The sequence below is a fragment of the Mus caroli genome, chromosome 4 (genome assembly GCF_900094665.2).
Source record: "Mus caroli chromosome 4, CAROLI_EIJ_v1.1, whole genome shotgun sequence".
In the NCBI taxonomy this organism is placed as follows: Eukaryota; Metazoa; Chordata; class Mammalia; order Rodentia; family Muridae; genus Mus; species Mus caroli.
The window spans coordinates 57,860,331-57,871,372 of NC_034573.1; positions in this window are offsets into that span (position 1 = coordinate 57,860,331).

The window sequence follows — 11,042 nt, forward strand, 5'->3', positions numbered from 1 at the left end:
GAGGGAGGGAGGGAGGGAGGGAGGGAGGGAGGGAGGGAGGGAGAGAGAATCACCAATCATCAGGAGGAAACCAAGAAGTGGGGAGGAGGAAGAATCAGAGGGGCCATGTATCTTGAGAGCAAACATGGAGAAAATACGACGACATGTCTGTGCGGAAATGTCCTCAGGAAACTTACTGTTCTGTACACCAACTAAAAACATTAATTGCAAAAAGAGAAAAGACTAAGCCTCTTCAAGAGGAGATAGAGGATCCACAACCTATAGGAGGCAGGAAGGCTGTGGGCGGCTTGGTGAAGAGAGTTTCTGGTTGTGAAGAAGGCATGGGTGTGCAAAGAGGACAAAAATCGGGGTCTTTAGATGAAGTAGAGGTGAGAACAAGGTGGCAGGGTTGGGTGGCAATAGAGGCTGCTGACCATATAGGGCCTCTTGGGAAAGCTAAGACTTAGTTTTCTTTCCAATGAGGTATGTGTCTTTGAAGGCACAGGGCACAGACCTTGTCAGGTTTTGATTTTATTATGAGAAGACCTTGCTAGCTAATGCAACCTAGCTGGTTACAGCCTAAGGGGAAGGGACAGGCAGGAAGACAAGCTGGGACATTTTTCTGATCATCTGGGAGAAGCGTGCTGGCATTTCAGATAAAGTGTTAGCAACAGAAAGGTCTCAGGGAAGAATGGACTTAGGAAATATTTTGGAGTAGAGTGTCTGTCTCTTCTTACAAAGGTGGACAGAGGGAAAGGTTTCAGGGCAGGGTTCCCTCTTCACTTAAACCACCTTGAATACCAACCCACCTTCCCCGGCTACCCGGATTTTCTTAGTGAATAAGCTCTATTGAGAATAAAGATGGCATATCACAGAACTAGGGCTGTTATTGTTGGTGGCATCTGTCAATGAAGGTTCTGGTGGTGGGTGTTAGCTGGGTCAGTCCATGGAAGCCACCAAAAGGCACATTGCAGCTCATGTTTAAGCCTGTGTCAGTTTCATTTAGAAATAAACCACGATGCTCCTAGAGGCCTGCTGCTTCAAAGGCAAGACTTTGAGAGGAAATTCAGTGACTGCAGAATCATTTCCACTCTCCAGGCTCCACATTTCCCCACCATGTGGGATTGGGATCTGAATTCTGTGCCTGTGAAGGGTGCTTCGGCATAATGTCATAAGGGCTTCTGGGACTCCCCCTGCCCTTCCTCTGCTCAGCCTTTGGTTTCCCCACCATCTTTGCATAGCCCTTTAGCATCCTAGTTTGGGAGGACCTCTTTCCCCAGAGTGTACTGTAGAGAGTTTCCCATCGTGCACCATGAACAATGAGACTGTCAGCAGATGGTTTCCCTGTTGCTTCTTGATTTGGGATTGATTAATTAAAAAAAATATTTACTTTATTTTTGAGATTATAATATAATTATATCATTTCCTGTCCCCTTCCATGCCTCCAAAGCCTTCCATATACTCTTCCTTGTTCTTTTTCAAATTCATGACCTCTTTTTCATTAATTGCTGTTATGTATATTTCCATGTATCTACCCATAAATATGTAAATACAACCTTCTCAGTCTGTAGATTGTTACTGGTGTGGGTGTTCTCAGGGCTGGACATTTGGTATTGGGTAACCAGTTGGCGTGTTCTTCCCTGGGGAAGACTATTTCTCCCACTCTGAGCATTCTTAGATGCTTGCAGTACTTTGTGTAAGGTCAAGGTTTCCTGGGCTTTCCCACAAGCGTATTGGCATGCTTATTGTAATCCTTCTTCCACTCATGCATCCACCCTGGCAGTCCTGCAAAGATTCCAGACTCACACATGCTTCTGAATGCGTCCAGCCCATTCTTCAATTGCAGATGTCTTATCACACAGCAGTGTCATGACGTGTTTGCCCAGCAATCTTGCCCGCTAGCCTGCAAACATCCCACAGGCAGCAGATAGGAATTTGAAACTGATAAATGTTTCAAATTCAGGATATAACTGCTTGAGGGAACACTAAATGTAGCCAGGGCCCAGTGAGTGCCCATCAGGGTTGAGGCAGGTTATCACAGGTCGAAAGGATTTAAGACAGTTCAAACAGGAGGGAGTGGGTTTGGGTTTTCTGGTAGATTTCATAGATGGTGTCGGGAACCGAGGGCCATTATTAGTGGTGATGTGGGGATGTTAAAAGTAAATAATATCCAGAAGGGTACGTGTGATGACACTTGGGTCTTGCTGCCGAGAGTCAATATGCCACTCTTATGGTAATTAGTTATTAGCTAGAACACTACCTGAGACTTGATGTTGGTTAGCCCAGGAAAGAGGGAGGACAAGAAGAAATGCCTTAGCATCATTGCCCATATTGTGGATGATTCTCAGCACCATGTGTATGTGCACACTATGCACATGGGTGTGCACAAGTGCATGCCTGTGAATGGAGGCCAAAGGCAACCTCTCATGTCATCCCCCCAGGTACTGTTCATCACCTTGTTCATTGGACAGTCTCTCAGTGACCTGAGGGCTTTCCAATTAGGCTATGCTAGCTGGCCATGGAGCTCCAGGGGTCCTCCTGTCTTTATCCCTCCCCATAGCTTCTGAGGAATTGAACTCAGGAGGTCTTCTTGGTCTTAAGGCACTTTCCAACTTAACTATTCCCTCAGCCCAAATAACCTGTATCTGCATGATCTTTCTTGATTCCATCTCAACCTTGGTAGGTAGGCGTGGTTAACTAATTTGGAGGAGCAGGAAACAAAGCCAGAAAGGTGAGGCTGCTTGCTGAGAATCACCGAAGTGAGTGGCAGAGTACAGGGCCCCAGCTTGACCCTGGCTCCCAGGGTGCTGCGTCTCTGCTCAGTTTCTTCTGGAAGCTTCGGCCAGCAGAGGTCAGAGTAGTTAGAGAAACAAGACAGGGCTCCATGCAGGGCAGGGTGTGGGGGATGGGCAGGCAATGAGGCAGCAGAGGAGAGTGGGCAGCTCCTGTGGAAAGGGCAGATGATGCATTGTGTTTATGGGCAGCCTGTCTGGAGGTTCAGTCTTCATAACCATGAAAGTTCCCGAGGGTCACAAGTTTATCACAGCCTTTCTGTGGAATGCTTCTGTAACAGGACATGAAGCTGGGGTTTTGTGGAAGGAAGTGTTAGAACACATGCCAAATTCAACAGCTCTGGAATTCGGAGCAACGATGAGGAGTGCAAGTGATGAGCAGTTGGGGCTGGGGATGAGTAACTGTTAGGGAACAGCTCCACTATCAGAGGGAAAGGAAGTGATTCAATGCAGCCTAAGCAGACTACCTAATTAGAAACTTAAGACGTAAGTGAACATGTCAGCTAGCTTAATATCGACAGAGTCAAAGGACTGGTTCGCCCAGAGCCAGGTTTCATAAAAGCCCACAAGTGCAGGCACATTGCTGGAGGCAGTGTGTGTGAGGGGGATGGAGTGGTGGTGGCGGGGAGTGGGGGGGAAGGGAGAAGACAAGAAATTCAAGCACAGTGGCACACACAACTGGGATAATGAAGCAGAGATTCAGGGATGCGTGGAAGTCAGAGACAGAGATGGGCGGAGAGCGACAGGACACAGGAGGTGGTGATGCGTGTGGTCACTGTGTAGTCACGGTAACTAGAGAACCCAGTAAGAACTCTTGAGGGATGACACACTGGCCTCCTTAGCAGGATGGGTTCATGGCTTAAGATGCGGCCCACTCTTACAGCTCTAGGTTTTTGCTTCCTCTCAGTCATTTGTGTTGCTACAGCAGAATTCCATGGTCTAAGTAGTTTGTAAGTGTGTTGGTCATTGTCATGGGTGTTGGGAAGCCCAAGACCAAGGAAACAGCAGATTTGATCCCTGGCAAGGGTTCACTTCCTCCTTCAAAGATGCAATCATACTGCATCCTCAAAAAAAAAAATCAGCCTTATCAGTTATAAAAGGGAATCTTCTCTAAGGGTACTGATCCTATCCACAAGGGTAGAGATTTGGGCGGCCTCTTCATAGTAATGTGTTTAAAATGGCTTTTTTGTGTACGTGCTAATTTTCTGAGGGAGGACTCAGGCTACTCCATGATGCAGATTCCTCTGGGTCAAAGGCCGCTGACAGAGAGACCCTGATGTTTTCTGTTGGCTCTTCATCCTCAGAGCCCCCTCCCTTGGACTGAGCTGCCTCCCTGTGCCTGCCTACATCTGAGCAACCTATGAGGAAATCTAGCACTGTGAGCACAGGGCTGTCACTCCCCCAGCACCCCCAGAGTCTGTTTAATGTGGAAGAAAATAAAGGGCAGGGTTCATTTGCTGATTCCTGCAGTAGACAACCTCCCAATGTGCTTTAAACAATAAAAGTTTGATTTTCATACCATGTCAGGAAACACTTGTTTTTTTTCTGATCAGTAGATTTCTATTATGGAACTCAGAGCCCTGGCCATAAAGTGATTGTTCTCATTAATTTTGATGTTAGAAAACACATTAAAGCAGCCGTGCATTGCCTTTTAAACTCATATTCTCTGGTGTGTCTCACTAGCTGACTCTCTACTCTCTCCTCCTCTTACTGCACAGCTTCTTTTTAGGGAAAATTTATTCTCTGACTGTCTGTCTGTCTCAGAAGATAGTCTATTAATGAATCTGGAGATCACTGATTGGCTAGAGTGGCTGGCTATTGAGCTCCAAGGGTCAACATGTCTCTCCTCTGCCAGGGCTGGGGTTGCATACATACATACTACAGCCAAGTTTTCTCTAGGCTCCCAGGCACTAATGCAGGTCCTCATTTGGTAAAGCAGGCACTTCTCTCACTGAGCCACCTGCCTAGCTGCACTGCTTCTAAAACTGTTGGTTGCAACCCCATCCAGAGTCAGGCAACTGAGCTTGGTGGACCATGACAGATTTTCTAACAACCCTGCAGACTTGGTTCTGAACACATGTGCACTTTGCCCTGTGCGTACCATCACGGCGTAGAGCTCCAGTGAACCCTGCCTGTAGCACCTCAGCTCCGAGGCGAGTCTACCGCACGTGATGAGTTACGTTGTCCTTTTTGTGCATCCACCAAAGCTTCCTGCTCTGACAGAAGCAAAGTGACTTAATTAGTGACACAGCCATTCAATAGCTCCCTGTTGTTAGTCTCCAGCTTGTATGTTTCAGATTGGTAATCTGTTATGTTGTATTAGAGTGTTTGACTCTAAAAAAAAAAATCACTGTTAAAGTTGCCGATGAATTTCATAAAAAAGACAAAAAAATCATTCAGTGAATTTGGCTCAGGATTCGGGTATAATTTCGGGTGTCTTCTGAAGTGACTGTCAACATGCTTCTGTTGGGCTGAGCTATATATTTAGGTGAAATGACCTGCTCAGCATTGACACTCATAAAGTCAAGATGTCAATCAACCCTGAAGAGTGTTGGAGATGCATGCCATCATGCAGTGTCAAACATTCAGCTAAGATCTAATGATATATGTAAAAATAAGCAAAACCATCCATCTTGTCAGCACACAAATGTTTTACTGAGAGTAAATATTTGATTTCTATACTTACACAAAAACTTGGAGTTTTATAAACATTTTGCCGTCACTCAGTGCATACGCTACTGTCCCTGTTGCTGCTTATTGTTAACCATGGTCAACTTTACCATATTCTTCTAAATCCCTACCCGTGGCAAGTTCTTGGGCTGTGTCTCTGAGTACCAGAGAAGATTTGCCCATAAGAGCTACTCCTTTCACAGAATCATTCCAGGATTCATGTGCCAGGCTGGTGATTTCACACACTATAATGGCCATTTACAGCAGAGGTTCTCAACCTGTGGGTCTCAACCCTTTCACAGAGTTTACCTAAGACCATCAGAAAATACAGATATTTACATTATGATTCATAGCAGGAGCAAAATTACGATTATGAAGTAGCAATGAGAATAATTTTATGTCACCACAACATGAAGAACTGTATTAAAGGGCCACAGAATTAGGGAGGTTGAGAGTCACTGCTCTACAGAGAAACTTGTGGCTGAGAACTTCATCCTGAAGCATACAGGTCCTCAGGTTCCAATGTCTTGTCCATGGAAAACACTGGAGCATACACAAATACTTCCTAGCTTTTCATCTTACTAATAATCCTGAGTGGCTGGATGGCAAGCCTGTGTACCAGAGCCTTGGGGAAGGGTTTCTCCAGCATGGAGGGGGCAGTTGGAGGGAGTTTGCTGACAGGGTGGCCCATAGAGTGGACGAGGAGTCAGCAAGGGGGAGGTTTTGAGCCAGGTGCCATGGTCAGGGGAAATCTCTAAGCTGACTTCCTAGCAACCAGGCTGCACCTGTGGCTCCGAGTAGCAGCCATTTCTGCTGCTCTGACTCATTATCAACCAGTTGCTTCTTTCCTTACACAAGTTTCACAGAACAAAGACAGACTAATGATTATCTAAGTGGTACAGAATAGATGCATGACTTTTCATTACATGTCCAGGGTTACAAGTTCAGACATAATAGAAAATACAAACAGAACAGATTTTATTCTTCTTCTTATCAGCCCTATAACTCCAATTCAAAGAATCTAGAGAATGTCTCCTCCAAAGCAAACACATACATTATATGACAGCCTGCTTTCAAGCTGGCAGTGGTTGCTGTTTGAAAGCATTCCTGACAAACAGAAAATATCTGAGTCAGTCTTTTTATGAGTATCAAATACTAATGCCTAAGTTCTTTTACTATATGTCTGCATGTTTCATCACCTATGCTATAGAGTAGGAAAAGCTTATTTTAGCAAATCTAGCTTACTTACTGAATTTTATTCCTTCAGGAGTGTTCCCTGCATGGCCCCTTATCTTTAAACTACATTGTTTTTCAAGAGTTCTAAGCCTATAATAAAGAGAGACCTTGAATCTGTAACCTAGTCTCCTGGCCAGTCAGAGTTTGTCAGTTGTCTCTGTTTGTCCTACATCATTTATACTGTTTGAGTTTCCTCAGGTACCCCAAGAAGACTTCTGGAGTAATTAATGGTGTCATCCAGCTCTGTGCTTATCTGTACACAATGATCTCCAGGGCATAAGGAAGACTTTCAAATAGTGGACAGATAAAGTTAACTTTCAGATTTTCCTAAAAAGACTCAGTTATAACTTTTTTTCAGGAAAAGACATAAAATGAATCATAATGCAGAAAGCCCCCAACTACGAAGCACACAGAGATCAGTACCCAAAAGTTAAAGATAGAAGGATAGCGGCTGTAGCAATCCAGTCAGCTTTGTTGGAACTGTGTAGTGGATGTGACTGGGTCACCTGTGGTCCCCAGGAAAAGTAAAAGACAGTGTGAGAATCATCAAAGCCCAGAATCTCTTTGATTTCAGGAGCAGCAGAACCACCATGAAGATGACTGTTGCTGAGACTCTGGACAGGTCTGATGCCTTTGATTTGCATACATCTTACCCAGCATTCTCTCTCATCTGTCACTCAGAAGAGAGTTTCCCAGCCTGCCTGTTCTCAAGTTCCCATCATGTTTTTTTGTTCTCAATTCCCCTCCAAGTCTGGCTGGATGGCAGAGTTAAGTGTCTGCCTATTAACAATAACTAAATAAGAGTGGTTAAAAGTCCCCTGCCTTCTTAGGCCTAAAGGGGTCGTGGGTGGAAACACTTTGAGGAGCCTTGTTTTGCGGTCATGCTCATATGTTCATCTGTTGCTTCAAAGCTCTTTGAATGAGGGAAAGCCTTCTGGGTGGCACATGGTTGCTGTGGAAGAGAAGTGACCTTCTCTTTCTCTGAAAAGGAAAGCGGTGGCACTTCAGGTTCAGGCTTGAAGATTTAAAGAACTGAAATCAATCGCCTGGGTTGGGTACCTTCAGTTAGCTTTAGTTTACTCTATATTCACCCCCTTCCAGTTGCTATTGTAACAATTCAGAGACCCGCTTTAGCTGGGGGAAGAAAGGAAACAAGGAAACACCCTCGGTAAGGTCTTCAGGGGGAATCACTGCATGCAAATATCTCTGTCTCAGAAGGAAACTGCCCAAGGTCAGTCCTTTGTCCATCCTGAGAAGGCAGCAGGCTGAGTGGGTGTTTTTACTTTTGCTTTCCTGTTTCCAAATATGAAAGAGTCAAGATGTCAGGAGACCAGTCACCAACTTGCTGCGTGACTTCAAGCCATACCCCTTTTGCAGTCTCCAGGCAAACAAGGGTTTTCATGTGGGCACTCAGGGAGTGGGCTGTTTGTGGGGAAATGTGTTTCCTGGGGAGTTTGGCTGATTTTTGGGACACCAAGCTTGATGTGTAGAAACTGGCTGTTTCCTATAAGCACGGGTGTGCAGAACCACACTGGGATCTCGCTGGTAGCAGTCTTGGTTAGCAATTCAGATCCTAAGACCTGGAGTGCTGTTCTTAGCTGGGTTCCTTACCTCCTTCAGTCATGTGACCTTCTGCTAACTGTTGATCCCTCCTTTAGCCTCCGTGTGTTCTCCTTGTCAGTGACAAGGTAACAACAATATGACTACATACTGTGAAGGTACAAGGCACCATGTTCATACAGTGTACACCCAAGGTACCAGACATACTTCTCATCTCTTCCCTTAATGAGGTTAGCCTTAGCTGGCACAGCCTGGGGGCACTCACCCTGACAGCTCTCTTTCTTCTTGAATAAGCTCAGAGAGTAATTACTCCCAACCACTGTTTCAGAAAGGATGGCGAGTAGGTCCTGGAAACATTCTTCCCACTGAGCCTCCAGATAACTCTCTCTCAGGCTGCAGCATCCTGTTCTTCTTCATCTAGTCTCTCTCCGAGATATGGCCCTTTTCCTTTTCTGGTTTTCCATATTCTCTTCTGCAAATCAAGTAATTGAGATGAGAACATCTCCAAGGTAATTGACTTCAGCCCCATTCTAGGCTGAATGCTCTGGCTCAGTTAAAGCAGAACTTCTCAGTCTTATTGCCATTGATTTTGTATATGCACATGTAAGTGTATATGCACATGTGCATACATATAAGTGCATATGTGTATACCCACACATGCATAGAAGCTAAGAGTAAGCCTTGCATGTTGCTCCTCAGGACACGGTCCACCTTGATTCTTTGGCACAGGTTCTCTCACTTTTACTTGGAACCTTCTGGTTCAGCAAAGCTGACTGGCCAAGAAGTGCCAGGGATTGGCCTGTCTCTATATCTCCAGTGCTGAGACTCCTTTACCTGGTGGTTTTCTTATGTGAGTTTTGCGGATGTAACTCAGTACCTCAGACTTGCATAACAAGGCACCCCCACTGGCTTTTCAGAACAGGCAAGTCTTTGTTGTCCTGTAGACTATCTAACAGCATCCCTGTCTCTTCCCCTTAGACATCAGTGATATCTCTTTCTCAGGTTGTGACTGCCCAAAGTGCTTCCAGACATTGTCACTGGTCCCCTGAAGAGCGTCACTGACTTGGATGAGAAGCATGCCTTAGGTACACCAAACACCACAATGCTAACAGCCTTTGTCCGACACCTTGTGACACCACTGTGTAAACATTCTGCATGCTCTCATCTTAGACAGTCCTAATGCATCCTTGTGAAGTGAGCATACTAGCCTCCATTTTGCACAGTGGGGCAATGAGCTGCTAATAAAACATTAAGCTGGGATATAACCCTGAGTGCTCACTACTTCCAATCCTGGTTGTTTCATTCCTTTGAATGTCAGAGAGGAGTAATCTTTTTTTTTCTTCTTAAAAATTTTTATTAGATATTTTCTTTGTTTACATTTCAAATGTTATCCCCTTTCCTAGTTTCCCCTCTGAAAATCCCTGATCCCCTCACCATCTCCCCCTGCTCCCCTACCCACCACTCCCATTCTTGGTCCTGGTATTCCCCTATACTGGGGCATAGAGCCTTCACAGGACCAAGGGCCTCTCCTCCCATTGATGACTGACTAGGCCATCCTCTGCTACATATATAGCTAGAGCCACAAGTTCCACCATGTGTTTTCTTTGATCGGTGGTATAGTTCGAAGGAGCTCTGGGGGTACTGGTTAGTTCATATTGATGTTCCTTCCATGGGGCTTCAGTTCCCTTCAGTTCCCTGGGTATTTTTCTGGCTCTTTCACTGGGGACCTTGTGCTCCATCCAATGGATGACTGTGAGCATCCACTTCTGTATTTGCCAGGCACTGGCAGAACCTCACAGGAGACAGCTATATCAGGCTCCTGTCTGCAGGCTCTTGTTGGCATCTGCCTAGTGTTTGGGTTTGGTGGTTGTTTATGGGGTGGATCCCCAAGTGGGGCAGTCTCAGAGAGTTTTTTATAGCCTTAGCTGGTCTTGAACTTGCTGTGTAGCTGAGAATAACTTTAAGGCATGATTCTCCTATCTCTCTATCCCCCAAGTGCTGTGATTGCATGGACCACGACACCTGATTTCAGAATGTCATTTTGAAAAAATGAAGGTATTTAAGATTCTGTTCATAATATAGATCAGCATAGACTGTTTTTCAAAGACGTAAAGGGTGATAGACTTCAAGGAACAGTGGAAAGATACACAAAGGTCCTGAATTCAAAACTGAGCTTCCATCAACAGTTGCATAGTACTTGACATACCTATTACAGTATGGGAGACTTCATTTTATTAACCAACTTGTGTGAACATCATGAGACTGATCTCAAAAGTTGCTTCCAGGTGTATGTTTCTTTTTTCCAAGTCTATTCAGTGCACTTCCTTTTTCTTGCTGAGCATAATGACAAGAGAAAATATTTCACTGAAGTCTCTTTGCTCACTTGCCACTTTGAAGATCAGAAAGCCAAAGCCAAATTGGGCTTATAATTTGGTTCATTTCTTTTCTTTTTTTTATATTTTTTTATTACGTATTTTCCTCAATTACATTTCCAATGCTATCCCAAAAGTCCCCCATACCCTCCCCCCCACTCTGCTACCCACCCATTCCCAATTTTTGGCCCTGGCGTTCCCCTGTACTGGGGCATATAAAGTTTGCAAGTCCAATGGGCCTCTCTTTCCAGTGATGGCCTACCAGCTCATCTTTTGATACATATGCAGCTAGAGTCAAGAGCTCTGGGGTACTGGTTAGTTCATAATGTTGTTGTACCTACAGGGTTGCAGATCTCTTTAGCTCCTTGGATACTTTCTCTAGCTCCTCCATTGGGGGCCCTGTGATCCATCCAATAGCTGACTGTGAGTATCC